The following is a 17,165-nucleotide window of genomic DNA, read 5'->3' as shown; positions in this document are numbered from 1 at the left end:
GTGGTGGCCCGACACAGTGTTTGCTCACAAACAGAAAAGATGGTTACTAAGCTAGAGCCGGCTTGTTTTCGCCTATTTCATGGTTGGGTTACCCCTCCTTCCTCCCCCCGCCGTGCCACCCCCCTCCCAGTTTTGTGGTCTTCTCCCCCAGAGGAAGGCCTCGGTTGCCTTGAAAGCCCTCTAGTTCAAGGTCCCATAATCTGCAAAGCAGAGCATTACTGGCTTCATCAGGAACATGAAATAAGCAATTTCCACCACCAGTAATTTACTTTGCTTGATTTTTATCCCTTCTTTCTGGTCACATCTAAACTACAAAATAACTACGAAGTACGCAACTTCGAAATAGAGCAGCTACACACAAAAAGCACCCTCCATTACTTTGAAACAGGCTTCCCACTACTTCAAAGTAAAACGTCTACACACAAGAGCCCCTAATTCGAAGGGGCCAGGAAATGATGCAGGCAGGGGGTCGCATGGCTGACAAGACTTTCCAGGCTCACAGCCAGCCGACCCCCTAAAGAGCCCCTCCCAACACCCCCACCCTACACGTGCTCAAGGCTGCCAGGCTGCAGACAGCAACAGAGCACATGTTGGAGAGAAGAGCCGGAGACCATGCCTGCTCAGACCCTCCCCGAGGATGATGTCCTCTCCACCCTGGCCTGCCTGCTGCCCATGCTGGTTGCCCTGTTTTTTGAGCAGTGCAGCTGGGTGGCACAGCTGAAACCAGCCTCCAGACCCGGGCCATGGCACTGCTGTCTCTCCCCTAGGTCCCCATGATTCAGTGCCAGTGGGCCTTTGCCAGAGAGCAAATGGTGGGACCAGCTGGTGCTAGAGGACTTGGACAATGAGCAGTGGCTGAGGAACTTCAGGATGACCTGCCAGACAGTCAAGGACCTCTGCCACTGGCTATCCCCAGTCCTCAAGCACTGGAACACATGGATGCAGCCAGCACTCCCAGTGTGGAAGAAGGTGGCCACTGCACTGTGGAGGCTGGTCACCCCTGACAGCCAACGGTCTGTCGGCCACCAATTCGGAGTCAGCAAGGCCACCATTGGAGCAGTGCCGACTGAGGTAAGTCCAGCCCCAACCATAGACCCACCCAGGGGAGGGGGCTCCTGGGCAGGGGGAAAGGGGCCGGGACAGGGGGATGGGGGCCTCCCAGTCAGGCATTTATGGACATGTCTTCCTTCTCCCTCGCACTGGTTGTCCGAGCCATCAACACGGTGCTCCCGCATCATCACCCTGAGGGCCCTGGACACCGCTCTCATCCTGTTCATGGACCTGAGCTTCCACAATTGTTTCGCAACCCTGGACGGGATGCACATGGCAATTCAGGCTCCAGACCACAGAGGGGGCACCTACATTAACAGGAAGGGGTACCACTCAGTGGTACTCCATGCCCTGGCTGGATGCAAGCGGCTGTTTCCTAGATGCATGTACGGGGTGGCCAGGCAGGGCCCATGACGCCCAGGTATTCTGGAATTCATGGCTGGGATACCATATGCAGGAGGGCACATATGTCCCCCCATGGGATCTCCTGCTCGGGGACATCATGATGCCCCCCTGCATCATGGCCAATGCCATGCAAATGCTGCAGCCCTATACCGGATGCACCACGCCGGCCCAGAACACCTTTAACGGTCGTCTCAACCCTGCCAGGGGCACAGTTGAGTGGGTGTTCGGGAGGCTGATAGGAATAAGGGGATTGACATTTTCAGGGTCCTTTCAAAAAGGACCTCCATGTAAATGAGCTGTGTGCGAGCGAAAAGCAGCACTTTCGAAGTGCCGCAGCTGGCAGCATGCTAATGAGGTGCAGAATATTCATTTCAGTGCCTCATTAGTATTCTCTGATTTGGCCATTAGCATGGCCATTTCAAAGTTTTCCCCAGTGTAGACGTAGTCTTTGTGTTTCACAATCTCTCTGTTTATGCATAAAAATCTAACAGTTTTATAAAAAGCATATACTTGATGAAATAATCAAAAAGTACACTTTAAAGTTCACAAATACCACTTTATTAAACTTTTTTTTATGGCTGAGACAAATCTGAAATGAAAACTGTGTGATGCTGGGAGACCAGCTACCAGCTCATCCCAAGGCCACAGGCCACATAGAACATTTAAAAATGCATAGCTGGAAACTAGCCTCTCTTTACAACATATTAGTTTTATCAAAATATATATTGGCATTTGAGAGGAGCTGTTATAGAAAGATCCTGAGAATAGGGTGCATGCAGTAGGTCATCAATGAGGACTTATATAGGAAGATACAGCCAAAAGAGATGCTACTGCAGAAGGTTAGACAATGCAAGTTACAGCTATTTGAGCATACTTGCAGAATGAACGACGAATGAAAAATCAAGACCCTGGTATTTGGCATAATGGATTGTTCAAACACGAGTAGCAGACCCTACAGAGAATGAGCAGATGAGATAGTAGATTGGTGCAGAGCTAGTCTCCAGAAACTAAGCCACTCTGCACTGGATAGGGAAAGATGGAAGGAAATAGTGAGAGAGGCATCAACACAAATGAGTGCTGAGCCCATTGTTGTTGATGATGATGAAAATAAATAATAGAGGTTATGTTTATAATAATGCATTATTTTATAAAATACTTGTAGGTTGCTACATCTATTGTTCTCACTCAACTATACCAAGTAAGTGATAGGCCTGCACTGTAAATACTTGCTTTCTTATTAAGTAATTCTAAGAGAGAAAAAGTTGTGTGCAATGCTAATGATGGTCTCTAACAAGATGTTAAATACTGAGTATTAAATGCCAATGATCCACTGTATGAGATCAAGGACTGAAGACTGAATGCACTCCTTCACCACCTCCTGCCCAGTGATGAAGGGACCTGTTTTGGAACCGCTGCTGTCACCTTGGTTTCTGTGAAAAGCTATATATTTGGACACAAGGAAAAATTCTTCATCTCTTGGTTGTTTTGATTCTTAAAGGACAGAAAGTTGAACAAGAAAGTGAAGATCCCCAAAGTCACTCTGTGTAGCCCTGCAAGGCTTTTGGGAACCAGGCAAAATATGACATCTCTTTTACTTTGTTATATTCAGATGCACATACATTTTTACCTGCTGTAATCTCTCAACAACAACTCATTTCTTTTTCTCAGCTAACTAAGTAATCAGTTGGTTTTCTATGGAATTGGCTATCAGGATCGTCTTTGGTGTGGAATCTCGGATGAGAGACTGGTCTCTTGCAACTGGATATAGCCTGAATACTTAATAATTTTTGGTGTAAATGACCATTTATCACAAAAGCCAGCTTGCCTTGGTAGCAAAATAGACCGGACTGTTTCAGAGTACTGTGTGTGACTCCATTATAAGATTACTGTAGTACTTAAGAAGTTCACATTTGGTACTGGGTTGGTGAAATCTAATTATAGAACATGCTATTAGTTTGAGTGTCTTCCCAGCGCACACACTCCACATCAGACAGTGGTGATGAACTTTATTTAAAATTTCAGTGAATGGAGGCTCATCATTGTGATTACTTCGAATTACAAAAACCAAAAGCAAGTGCTCACATGAGGTTTTGGCTACCCTCTCTTGGAACCAAGAAGCTTTTGATACTAAGACAATGAAAAACATACGCCATCTAGGACAAGTCCTGCTTTTGGCAATGGTTAAATGCCATTGACTTCAGTGACAGTATAATCAGATTTTCAATGTCTACATCAGCGGTGTCCAATAGTAATTCAAAGATTGCCACACTTGTGGTTGTCATACTTCCATATTCACCACAGCCACACCCCTCACTATAAATAAATGCCCTCTCCCTCCCCAAAAACCAGACACACACCCCCCCACTCAATGCAAACTGAATGCCAGGGACTCAGAGCCACCGCTGCTGGAGCCGAGACGGGGCCCTAGTGGCCATGGCTGCCACATGCTTGCCCCATCAAGCAGTGGGGTGCATGAACGAGTGGGCAAAGGGCACTCTACATTTCCGGCTGTGAGAAGCCGCATTTAAAGGCTCCAAGAGCTGCACACAGTTCCAGAGCCCAGAATCACCACACAGCAGTGTCCTGTTCCCCACATGTGGCGAGTGGCAAATATACTGGACACCGCAGGTCTACATTCTGATATACAAGTTTTGTAATAATCTGTTAAGAGTGTTTTTGTTGTCTAACTTGAGACCGTCTGAAAATTCTTATTCTTATGAGAAATACTTTTTGCATCACCTGAACAAGTTTCAGGCATGAGATGGATGGAATATTATCTTTTGCCATGATGATGTAGCCATGTATCAGGATCTGAGACACACAAGATGAATGTTATAATATCTTTTATTGGACCATCTTCAGTTGGTGAATGAAACAGAGAGTGAGACTTCTCTACATAATATTATGTAAAAAGGCATTGTTGGGATATTTTTCCGTAAAATTCTTACTTGATCACTCCCTTAAAGCTAAAATTGCAATGTATTTTCATGCCAATTGTCATTCCCTTTATCTTGATACTAGGTTGGTATTTCTAATTTTTCATGAATTCTGTGCTGTTGGGTTGTATTTTTTAAAGCAGTTGTAAAATACTTACTTTGAAAGTTCATATAAAGAATCATATAGACTTCACATTACAAGAACAAGACAGGTGAAGAACAGTATTAGCTTGGATAACATAAGATACCCTTTTCCTTGTATCTGGAATAGGCCGATAAGAGGTGTTTATAATGAAGACAAATTTATCTTGATTAATTACATCCATTTATTTCATCCTAAGGTATGCTAGGTTACTTAAATCTATATAAAAAAGCAAAATGTGGCAAATATTTTAACAGCACACAGCAATAGCACCACAAAACAATCTAGAACAGAAAGTGAAAAAGTACTATATCCAACAAACTTTATTTCCCTGGACGGCTGCATAAGAGCTGCTGATCTTTTACATCTTCTAAACCCATTGCCACTCATGGTGCTCCTCCATCTTTTCTGTAATAGCTCCCTTCATATTCCACTCTTGTTCTTGTCTTGGATCCATATTTTGTGTTGTTCCTACAGCTGGAATGGCCACCTAGCACTCTCCTCTGCTTTAAATGCATTTATTTCATGAAACTTCTGAAGCTCTCTCTAATGATATTTCCAAATTTTCCTGACTTTGCAACTCTACACCTGAAAGTCAATCCCAGATACACAATTCCAGCTAGAATTATATAGCCTGAATCGACTTACCCAGGATAGATTTTTCTGGCCTTCCTCAGAGAGGGAGGTAAACGTGAGAAACTCTCCCATCGACCTCTCTTACACTACGCAATAATGAGGAGCAAGGGGTCAACTGTTAAGCCCTGATAGTTTAATTTTGCATGTCCCCTTTAGGTGTGAGAAATTGAACCCCAGAAGATCAACCCTAACTGGTAAATACAGACATACCCACTGCCTTAAATACTGCTTGTTTCAGGGAGATTAAAAATCCTTAGACGCAGGGACTCTGCCTGAAAGAAACACTCAACTTGAAATCTAATAAGCTATGGGGAGGGATAGCTCTGTGGTTTGAACAGTGTCTTTGTAAACCCATGGTTGTGAGTTCAATCCTTGTGAAGACCATTTAGGGGTCTAGAGCAAATAGATTAAAAAAAAAAGTGTCATGGATGACAATAGGTCCCGTTGTGAGTGCAGGGGACTGAACTCAATGACCTCTTGAGGTCCCTTCCAGCTCTGTGAGATGCAGTAAATGCTTGAGATGCACATCTCTCACATTAGCTAAGGGACCCCAGAAGATCCAGCCAGAGGCAGCTGCTGCCACACAGGTGAGGGAGAAAGAAATAAACCTGTTAAAAGGGAACTGAGCTGGCACAGCCAGATGTGCCTAAGTACCATCACCAGCTGACTTTTAACAGGGGGATCCCTGTTAAAGAGAGGTTACTCACCTGTAGTAACGATGGTTCTTCAAGATGTGTCCCCGTGGGTGCTCCACAATAGGTGTCGGGCTCGCCCGGCGCCGCAGATCGGAATTCTTCTACCAGTTTCCACTGGATCGTACCAATGTGCGCCGCTCCCTTGCGCGCCCTCGGTCATGTGCGCAATCCGGTCCCCGCCAGTTCCTTGACCAACAACCTCGGATGCTCCTGAAAAACACCGGACAGAGATCCGAAGCTGGGAGGATGGGCGGGTAGTGGAGCATCCATGGGGACATCTCGCAGAACCATCGTTACCACAGGTGAGTAACCTCTCTTTCTTCTTTGAGTGGTCCCCGTGGGTGCTCCACAGTAGGTGACTACCCAGCAGTAACCCCAAGTAAGGAGGTGGGTACTCGATTCATGTGCAACTTGCCCTCAAGAGGACTGCTGTCGACAGACGGGTATCCTCATCGAACACCCGATGCAGGGCGTAATGCTTGGCGAAGGTGTCATAGGATGACCAAGTCACCGCTCTACAAATGTCTTTCAATGCGATTCCCTTGAAGAAGGCCGTTGATGCCGCCACCCCTCTGGTAGAGTGTGCCCTAGGCGGGGCCAGCAAAGGGGTCTTTCGAAGCTCGTAGCACAGTTTTATACAGGACACAATGTGCTTTGAAATTCTCTGGGAAGAGAGGCCTTCCCCTCTTGACCTGGGAGCGAGAGACACCAGAAGCCTGTCCGTTTTCCGGAAGGACTTGGTTCTGTCTATGTAAAAGGCCAACGCCCTCCTCACATCTAGGAGATGTAGGTGCGCCTCCTTGCTGGAGCTGTGAGGCTTCGGGTAAAACGAGGGTAAGACTATTGGTTCGTTAAGATGGAACTCCGAGGAAACTTTTGGAACAAAGGCTGGGTGTAACCATAAGATCACCGCCTCCTTTGAGAATACTGTGCAGGGCGGCGTTGCCATCACTGCTGCGAGCTCGCTCACCCTGCAGGCTGACATAATCGCAAGAAGGAAGGTCGTTTTCATGGTAAGGAGTCGGAGGGGTACTGTGGCTAATGGTTTGAAGGGTAGTCCTGATAGCGTGTGGAGCACCAAGTCCAAACTCCACGATGGTGGTAGCGGTTTTCGAGGGGAGTACAGGTTTACCAGCCCCTTCAAGAACCTTGTGACGATAGGGTGGGCGAACATGGTAGGCCCTTCCTCTTTGTGCCGAAAAGCTGATATAGCTGCGAGGTGGACCTTTAGCGAGGATAGAGAGAGCCCGTCTCGTTTGAGGTCCAATAGGTATTCTAGTATTACAGTTATAGGAACGTCAAGAGGAGCTAATTGTTTGGCGGAGCACCAGGCAGTAAAGCGTGTCCATTTCTGTTCGTAAGTCCTCCTGGTGGAGGTCCTTCGGCTACACTCTAAGACTTGTCGTACTCCCTCCGTACACGTGCTCTCTAAGGCGCTGAGCCATGGATTAACCATGCTTGTAGGCGTAGTCCCTGAAGGTGCGGGTGCACTATGGACCCCTGAGCCTGCATGAGTAAGTCCGGCGCCACTGGGAGGGGGAGTGGTGGACGATCCGATATGCGCAGAAGCAAGGGAAACCATTGTTGCCGGTCCCAAGTTGGGACTATGAGTATCATGCGAGCTCTCTCCCTTCTGGCTTTCTGCAGAACCTTGTGGATAAGTGTTGTGGGGGGAAACGCGTAGAGTAGAGGGCCCTTCCATGAGATCATGAATGCGTCCCCCAGGGACTCCTGCCCTATTCCTGCTTTGGAGCAGTACTGGGGACACTTCTTGTTGTACTGGATGGCAAACAAATCGACTTGGGGAAACCCCCAGGCACGAAATATGCGTCGTAGCAGGTTGAAGCGGATCTGCCATTCGTGCATGAGTGCGAAGCGCCTGCTCAGTTGATCTGCCTTCACGTTGTGGGCGCCCGGCAAATACGAGGCTTTCAACGTTATGTTGTTGGCAATGCACCAATTCCACACTCGGACTGCTTCTGCGCATAACGCACGGGATCGTGCCCCTCCCTGTCGATTGATGTAGAACATAGTGGAGGTATTGTCGGTATTGATCCCAACTACTTTGCCGTGCAGGTATTTCTGAAAATGTCTGCACGCATTGAACACTGCTCTGAGCTCCAGTATGTTTATGTGCAGTGTCTGTTCCACAGGGGACCATAGCCCTTGCATCACCTTGCCGCCAATGTGCGCTCCCCATCCTATGTGGGAGGCATCAGTTGTCAGAAAAATAGAAATTTGTGGTTGGTGGAAGGGCACCCCCACTAGCAGGTTCTTCCGATTTTCCCACCACGCTAGCGATCTCCGTACCTCCGTCGTGGGCGATACTACCCTGTGGACGGTATGGGATGCCGGTTTGTAAACACTCGCCAGCCAATGCTGCAGGCTTCGCATGTGTAACCTGGCATTCTGTACCACAAACGTAGCTGCCGCCATGTGCCCCAACAGTTCCAGGCACGTTAGGACCGGCACCGCGGGGCTGTACCTCCTAATTGCACCCAGGAGTTGATGGTGCGGAAGCGGGCGTCGGGCAGGTATACTCTTGATGCGATAGAGTTTATGCGCGCCCCTATGAACTCCGTATCTTGCGTGGGTTCGGTCTTTGACTTTGCGAGGTTGATAACTAGGCCCAGTGAAGTAAACGTGTTCGCGGTGACGCGTATCATACGTAGGACCTCTGCCCTTGAGGCCCCTTTCAGTAGACAGCTGTCCAGATATGGAAAAATAAACAAGCCCTGCCTGTGCAGGTAAGCTGATACCACTGCCAGGGTTTTGGTAAAGACTATGGGTGCCAAGGATAGGCCGAAAGGAAGAACCCTGTATTGGAAATGTTCCCCGCCGACCGTGAAGCGGAGGAAGCGTCTGTGTGCTGGGTGGATTGTCATATGAAAGTAAGCGTCTTGTAAGTCGAGGGCTGCAAACCAGTCTCCATCGTCCAGTGCCGTAAGTATGGAGGCAACTGTAATCATCCGGAAGCGCTGCTTGCGCAAGTATCAGTTGAGGCCCCGTAGGTCCAAAATCAGCCTCCAGCCTCCTGTTTTCTTCTCTGTTAGGAAGTAGCGTGAGTAAAAACCTTTCCCTTGGAATTGTTCCGGCACTCTTTCCACCGCCCCTATCAACATGAGGTGATCTACCTCCTGCTTCAGCCTCGCCTCATGGGAAGTGTCGCTGAGAGGAGGCCGGCTGGGAGGTTTCGTCAGTGGAAGTGACTGGAAGGAGATTGTGTAGCCCATGGCTATAATTTCCAGCACCCATTTGTCTGTTGTGATCTTTTGCCATTGGGAGTGGAACGGTTTGAGGCGATGATGGAACATGAGGTGAGAGTGGCATTGAGCGATGGTGTTGATAGTGCAGTCCTCGACATACCCGTCAAACTTGCTGCCTCTGGGCCTGCCCCGAGGGTGTACGACTTTGTTGAGAATGTCACCTGGGGGCCCTGTACTGCTGCTGCTGTTGATGGCGCCCTTGGTCATAGCCTCGCTGATATTGTGTGCGCTGTGGTTGGTAAGCGTAGCGTCTTTGCCAAGGATAGAATTTCTTTTTCTTGTATGGGGGAGTGTAGATACCCAAGGTCTTAAGTGTGGCCCTCAAATCTTTGCTAGAGTGGAGGACCGGGTCGGTTGAAACTGCAAACAGCTTTTGGTTGTCAAAGGGAAGATCCACGATCTTCGCCTGTAGATCTCTGGGGATACCAGACGCCTGGAGCCAGGATTCCCTACGCATTACCACTGCTGCGGCTGTTGAGCGTGCCGCTGTGTCCGCCACATCCAGGGCAATCTGAACTCCCATTCGCGATGCCGCGTAGCCCTCTTGGACAATCGCCTTTAACACTGGCTTCTTGTCCTCCGGAAGTGAATCCATGAGAGAGGCGAGTCTAAAATAATTGTCAAAGTTATGGTTTGATAAATGTGCCACGTAGTTTGCCATTCTCAATAATAGGGTAGAGGAGGAGTAGACCTTCCTACTGAACAGCTCTAATTTCTTAGCATCTTTATCCGACCCCCCTGATTTGTACTGAGATGTCTTCGACTTCTGCTGGGACGATTCGACCACCAAAGAATTGGGTTGTGGGTGGCTAAACAGGAACTCCATGCCCTTGGCTGGGACGAAGTACTTCTTATCTGCCCTTTTGTTCATAGGCGGAATAGAGGCCGGAGTCTGCCATATGTTAGTGGCTGACTCCATAATGGCTTCGTCCAGCGGGATAGCGATTTTAGAAGAAGCTGGGGGTCTCAAATTTTTCAGGAGTTTATGGTGCTTCTCCTGTACCTCTGCTATTTGAATGTCCCGCATGTATGCTACTCTTTTGAACAGCTCTTGGAATTGTTTAAGGTCATCCGGAGGGGAGACATCCCCGGGGACAATCACCTCATCTGGGGAGGATGAGGAGGAACCGCTGGGGTAAGCCTCCCCCAAGTCCTCTGGCTCCCGAGTTCGCTGGGATGCTTGCTTCCTTGTGGGCTGTGAAGGAAAGTCTCGGGACTCTGGACCCAATTCCCCCTGGGACAACTGCGTTCCTCTCCCAGAGCGAGAGTGTACATGGGAGTATTGACGAGGAGTGAGAGAGGATCTGCCCCTGGATCTGGACCTCCGATGTCGGTGTTCAGTATGATGAGGACGGCCATAGCAACATGGGCAAAGGCCCAGTGATGGAGACCTGGACCACAATCGGAGAGTGTACCCATGATGTCTGGGACAGCGGGATCTCTGTGACGATATTGATAATGGTGAAGCTGGTTTGTGATAGTACTCAAGGGGATCCATGCCCAAAAATGGTGAAGGTGGCCTGAGCCACGGCGAAAGTGGTTGGAGGAACGGAGAGGGAGGCCCGAAATAAGCCGGTGGAGTTGCTGCCCGGCGATGCAGCGTGTGTATCTCGGGAGGGGGGCTGGGTGACAAGGGCATGGCAGCCCTGTCTGGAGATGGACTGAGGTGCCGGGTTTTGGCTCTAGCCTTCCCCCTCCCCTGCAGGGTGGGCACCGCCCGCTTCCTTGCAGGGGATCTCAGCCCCGTTGTCAGTGCCGCGCTCGGTACCGTCATCAGCAGTGCCGTGCGGGTAGCTTCCTCCTGCGCCGGTAGGCCCTGTGCTGGGTGCCCCTGCGCCGTCGGCGCCGCCAATTCCAGCGCTTGCCGCGCTGGCGCTCACGGCGCCTTCCGTGATGACTGCTGTATAGTCAGAGGCCCGGCCTCGGCCACGTGCGCTACTGCACTGCCGCTTTCACCAGCTAGCGGCTGAGGGCTCTGCGTTCTGCTCGTCCTGCTCACTGGGACCGCCTGCAAGGATCGAGCCGGGGAGAGTTTTTTCTTCTTCTTCTGCACAGAAGGGGTCAAAGACGCTGCCTTCCTTTTATGTGACCCAGAGGGCCCTTCTGTGTGAGGCTTCTCCGGCGCCTCAGGCTGGAGGGCCTTATCAAACAAGATCATTTTGAGCCTCATTTCTCTGTCCTTCCTGGCCCTGGCTGTAACCTTAGTGCAGTGCAAACACTTCTGGGTAACATGAGACTCCCCCAGGCAACGAATGCACTCACTATGCCCATCAGAGGCCAGCATAGCCTCGCGGCATGACTTACACTTCTTAAACCCCGAGGAAGCCATCGCGGTGAGTCTTTACTGTTAATCGGGTACTTAGCTGCTAATTAGTGCGTTCTACCACCCAGATAACATTCACGGCCCTCAAGGTAGCGGACGTCTTAAAACAGCCTTCTTTGTCCACTCCCTTTCCCTCTACTGTATTGTATGCCTTGCTTTTTTTTTTTTTTTTTTAATCTTTTGCTTTTTTTTTTTTGCTTTTTTTTAATAGGAAAAGGAAAAACAAGCTAACAAGGAAGAACAACTATCTTATCTGTCTCAGGCTAAAGAGCCGGAGCGGATTCCATCTGCAGCCATTGGCGGTTGAGAAGGAACTGGCGGGGACCAGATCGCGCACATGACCGAGGGTGCGTAAGGGAGCGGCGTGCATCGGCGCATGCGTGATCCAGTGGAAACTGCTATACGAATTCTGATCTGTGGCGCCAGGCGAGCCCAACACCTACTGTGGAGCACCCATGGGGACCACTCAAAGAAGAACAAGAGGTTCTCCCAACTCCCCTCCCCCACCACAGCGAAGGCACCCCAGGCCAGCTACAATATCACCCTCCCCTCCCCCCCAGAAGTGACCATTGCTGAGCTGGCTCACAGCCAGCCATCCAGCAGCCTTTTAACACAGGGATCCCTGTTAACGAGGGGAACCCTGCCCCCAACCCACCATGCACAGCAGCACCCCAGGGCTCAGCTGGTTGAGCAAAGTGGTCTACCAGCTCTCTCTCCCCTCCACAGGGGAATCCCCTGTTCTCGGCTGCAGCAGTGGCCGCTGATGCTGAGCTGGCAGCCCCGACCCCTCAACTTGCATGACTTTCAACTTACGCCTGGTTTTCCAGGAACTTAACTCTCCCACAAACCAAAGGTCTACTGTATGTATAAGTTGAAGAAAATAGTTATCTAGAATTATTGTATTTTACTAGTCTTGCACTCTTCTACCATATTTTCATTTTTAAAGCTTGATATTTAATATAACCATACAAACAGTAGAAATAAACCATACAAAATGAAAAAAAAGATACCTACAAGTATTTACAAACTGAATATAATTTACTCCCCCTTCCAGGTAAGAGTACCAATACACACAGGGTGTGGGTATATTTGGCACATGATGGCATATATGATGTCAGTTGAGGAACAGGAAAATGTGCCTGTGATTCTCTAATTAACGTAGTTAGGTCCAGTGATGGTGTCTCCAGAATAAATATGTGGACAAACTTGGCAATGGGGCTTGTTGCAAGGAAAAGTTCCAGGATTAGTATTATTGTGGTATAGGTTGTGGTTGCTAGTGAGAATCTTCATAAGGTTGGGACATTGTCTATAGAAAAGAACAGGTCTGTCACCCTAGGGTCTTCTGGAACATGGCATCATGATTTACGACAGGTTGTAGATCTTTAATAATGCATTGCAGGGGTTTGAGTTGGGAGCTGTAGGTAATGACCAGTCGTGTTCTATTACTGGTTTTTTTGGGCCTATCTTGGAGTAGTTGGTTTCTGTGTATTTGTCTGGCTCCCCAGACAGGATTTGTGGTCTGCAAAAAGAGGAAGAACTTCTTTCCCAATGTAAAACAGCCCACTTAATACCTGCAAAACTAAATCAAAACACTTAAATCAAAGACTGCTTAAAATACAACCAATCAAAAGATTACAATTTTTTCTTTCATACACTACACACAGAGTCCATGTCTACACTAGCAGGTCCCTTCAGAAAATAAGGCCCTCTTCCAAAAGAGCAGGAGGAGCACCCGCACACAAAATGTGCTCAGTCAAATTCCTTTTGAAAGAACATGGCACTTCTTCCAGAGGCCCACTTACTCTCCCAAATGAGGAAGACAGCCTTCTTCTGAAAGATTCTTTCAGAAAAAAAGCATGTGTAGATACTCCTGGAGCCCTTTGTTAGAAAGAACGGTCCTCTTGGTGCCAGATTTTTTGATCCCTGGCCCGTTCTTTCAAAAGAGCAAGGCCTATGTGGATGCTCTCTTTCGAAAAAGCAGATTTCTCTTTTGATCCACTTTGTGTGTGGACATGCTCTTTCAAAAGAAGAGCTTCCAGAAGAGAGCTTCCAGATCATCTTTCAAAAGATCACTATAGTGCAGAAGCAGCCAGATAAAATTACATTCTAGACTTAAAACTCTGGTTGGTTCTCCTAAGTAAGAAAAGCATTAGAGTTAATGTTTAGGTTATATTTAATTCCACCCCCACCAATTTCTATTTATAGTAGAATCCAACAGTGAACCACTAGTACAAAAAGAGAAGTTAGTTACTCACCCTAGTAACGATGGTTCTTCGAGATGTGTCCCCATGGGTGCTCCACGATAGGTGTCGGGCTCGCCCCGGTGCTGCAGATCGGATCTTTCCAGCAGTTTCTGCCGGACCGCGCATGCGCTGGCGCGCGCCGCTCCCTTGCACACTCCCGGCCACGTGTGCGATCCGGTCCCCACCAGTTCCTTGACCAACCACCTCGGATGCTCCTGAAAAACACCAGAGATCCAAAGCGGGGAGGATGGGCGGGTGGTGGAGCACTCATGGGGACACATCTTGAACAACCATCGTTACTACGGTGAGTAACTTCTCTTTCTTCCTCAAGTGTCCCCGTGGGTGCTCCACAATAGGTGACTACCCAGCAGTAACCCAAGAAAGGAGGTGGGTAATCGGGTTATGTGCAGCTTGACCCCGAAAGGACCGCTGTCGAGAGGCGGGTATCATCTTGGAATACCCGCTGTAGGGCATAATGCTTGGCAAAGGTGTCATAGGATGACCAGGTCGCCGCTCTGCAGATGTCTTTTAGCGCGATGCCCTTGAAAAAGGCTGTTGATGCCGCCACCGCCCGGGTGGAGTGAGCCCTAGGCAGGGCCAGTAAAGGAGTCTTTCGAAGTTCGTAGCACATCTTTATGCAGGACACAATGTGCTTTGAGACTCTCTGTGAAGAGAGACCCTCTCTTTTTGAGCTGGGAGCGAGAGAGACTAAGAGTCTGTCTGTTTTCCAGAAGGACTTAGTTCTGTCTATCTAGAAGGCCAACGCCTTCCTCACGTCCAGGAGGTGCAGGCGTGCCTCCTTGCTGGAGCTATGAGGCTTCGGGTAAAACAAGGGCAAAACTGTAGGTTCGTTAAGATGGAGCTCTGAAGAAACTTTCGGAACGAAGGCTGGGTGCAGCCGTAAGGTTACCGCCTCCTTTGAGAATACCATGCAGGGCGGCGTTGCCATAACTGCTGCGAGCTCACTCACCCTGCGAGCTGATGTGATTGCAAGAGGGAAGGTTGTCTTTATCGTAAGGAGATGGAGGGAAACTGTGGCTAAGGGTTCAAAGGGTGGTCCTGTTAGCGCACTGAGCACCAGGTCCAAGCTCCACGATGGTGGAAGCGGTTTCCGAGGGGGGTACAGGTTTACCAGCCCCTTCAGGAAACTGGTAAAAATAGGATGGGCAAACACCGTGGGCCCTTACTCTTCATGCCAAAAAGCCGATATAGCGGCAAGATGGACCTTCAACGAGGAGAGGGAGAGCCCGCCTCTCTTGAGGTCCAGTAAGTATTCTAGTATTACAGGTATAGGCACCTCAAGGAGAGCTAATTGCTTGGTGGAACACCATGCAGTGAATAGAGTCCATTTCTGTTTGTAGGTCTTCCTGGTGGAGATCCTTCAGCTACTTTCCAGGACTTGTTGTACTCCCTCCGTACATGTACTTTCTAGGGAGCTGAGCCATGGATTAACCATGCTTGTAGGTGCAGGCCTCGGGGGTGTGGATGCACTATGGACCCCTGGGCCTGCGTGAGCAGGTCCGGCGCTACCGGAAGGGGAAGCGGTGGACGATCCGACATGCGGAGAAGCAAGGGGAACCATTGCTGTCGATCCCATGTGGGGACCACTAGGATCATGCGGGCTCTCTCCCTCCTGGCTTTCTGCAGGACCTTGTGGATGAGCACCGTGTGGGAGAACGCATAAAGCATGGGGCCCTTCCACAAAATCGTGAACGCGTCCCCCAAGGACCCCCGCCCCAGTCCTGCCCTGGAGCAGTATTGGGGGCACTTCTTGTTGTGCTGAGTGGCAAACAGGTCTATCTGGGGAAACCCCCATGCATGAAAGATTGGTCGTAGCAGATCGGAGCGGATCTGCCACTCGTGTGTGAGTGCGAAGCACCTGCTCAGCTGGTCTGCCTTCACGTTGTGAGCGCCTGGTAAGTACGAGGCTTTCAACGTTATATTGTTGGCGATGCACCAGTTCCACAGCCGGACTGCTTCCGCACATAAGGCACGGGATCGAGCTCCACCTTGTCGATTTATATAAAACTTGGTGGAGATATTGTCTGTATTGATCCCGACTACCTTGCCTTGTATGTGATCTTGAAAGTGTTTGCAGGCGTTGAACACTGCTCTGAGCTCCAGTATATTTATATGCAGTGACTGTTCCGTAGGGGACCACAGTCCTTGCGTCACCTTTTCGCCAATGTGTGCTCCCCACCCTATGTGGGAGGTGTCGGTGGTGAGAAAAATAGAGATTTGTGGTTGGTGAAAGGGTACCCCTGTTGGCATGTTCTTGAGGTTTACCCACCATTGCAGGGATCTGCGCACCTCTGTCGTGGGCGACACCACCCTGCGGACGGTGTGGGATGCCGGCTTGTAAACGCTCGCCAGCCAATGTTGTAGGTTGCGCATATGCAATCTGGCGTTCTGTACCACGAACGTTGCCGCTGCCATGTGGCCGAGCAGCTGCAAGCACGTTAAAACCGGCACCATGGGGCTGTATGTAATGACTTGTACCAGGGAACCGATGGCGCGAAAGCGAGCGTTGGGTAGATAAACCCTTGCTGTGATAGAATTTATGCGTGCCCCTATGAACTCTATGTCCTGTGTGGGGTCGATCTTTGACTTCGCAAGGTTGATGACCAGGCCCAGCGAAGAAAACGTGTTTGCTGTTATGCGTATCATGCGTAGTACCTCTTCCTTCGAGGCCCCTTTCAGTAGGCAGTCGTCCAGATATGGGAATATAAATACCCCCTGTCTGTGCAGGTAGGCTGACACCACTGCCAGGGTCTTGGTAAAGACTCTGGGGGCCGAGGAGAGGCCGAATGGCAGAACCTTGTATTGGAAATGTTCTTTGCCGACCATAAACCGGAGAAAACGTCTGTGAGCCGGGTGGATTGTTATATGAAAATACGCATCTTGTAAGTCAAGGGCTGCAAACCAATCTCCATCATCCAGTGCCGTGAGTATAGAGGCGACTGTGATCATCCAAAAGCGTTGTTTGCACAAGTACCGGTTGAGGCCTCAAAGATGGGCCTCCAGCCTCCTGTTTTCTTCTCTGTGAGAAAGTATCGTGAATAAAACCCTTTCCCCTGGAGTCGCTCCGGCACTCTTTCCACCGCCCCTATAAACATCAGGTGGTCCACCTCGTGCTTGAGTTTCGCCTCGTGGGAGGCATCCCTGAGATGAGGCCTGGGGGGAGGTCTTGGCGGTGGGAGTGACTGAAAGGGGATCACGTAACCCGTGGCTATGATCTCTAGTAGCTATTTGTCTGTGGTGATCTTTTGCCATTGTGAGTGGAACGATCGGAGGCGATGATGGAACATTAATTGTGGATGACATTGTGCGATGGTAGTAATAGTGCAGCCCTCGACCTGTCCGTCAAACTTGTTGCCTTTGGGCCTGCCCCGAGGATGCACGGCCTTGTTGGGAACATCGCCTGGGAGTTCTATACTGTTGTTGCTGTTGATGCCGCCCTTGGTCGTAG

At 49.5% G+C, this 17,165-nt stretch overlaps 1 protein-coding gene across 2 annotated transcripts in view; it reads right to left on the bottom strand.

The window, feature by feature from the left end:
- Positions 1–17,165, bottom strand: part of TMEM135 (transmembrane protein 135) — a 433,205-nt gene that overhangs the window by 336,652 nt on the left and 79,388 nt on the right. The window lies entirely within an intron of this gene.

Source organism: Carettochelys insculpta, chromosome 1 (genome assembly GCF_033958435.1).
Source record: "Carettochelys insculpta isolate YL-2023 chromosome 1, ASM3395843v1, whole genome shotgun sequence".
Taxonomy (NCBI): domain Eukaryota; kingdom Metazoa; phylum Chordata; order Testudines; family Carettochelyidae; genus Carettochelys; species Carettochelys insculpta.
Note: the sequence above shows the minus strand (reverse complement) of the source record. Positions and strands in the feature narration are given on the sequence as shown.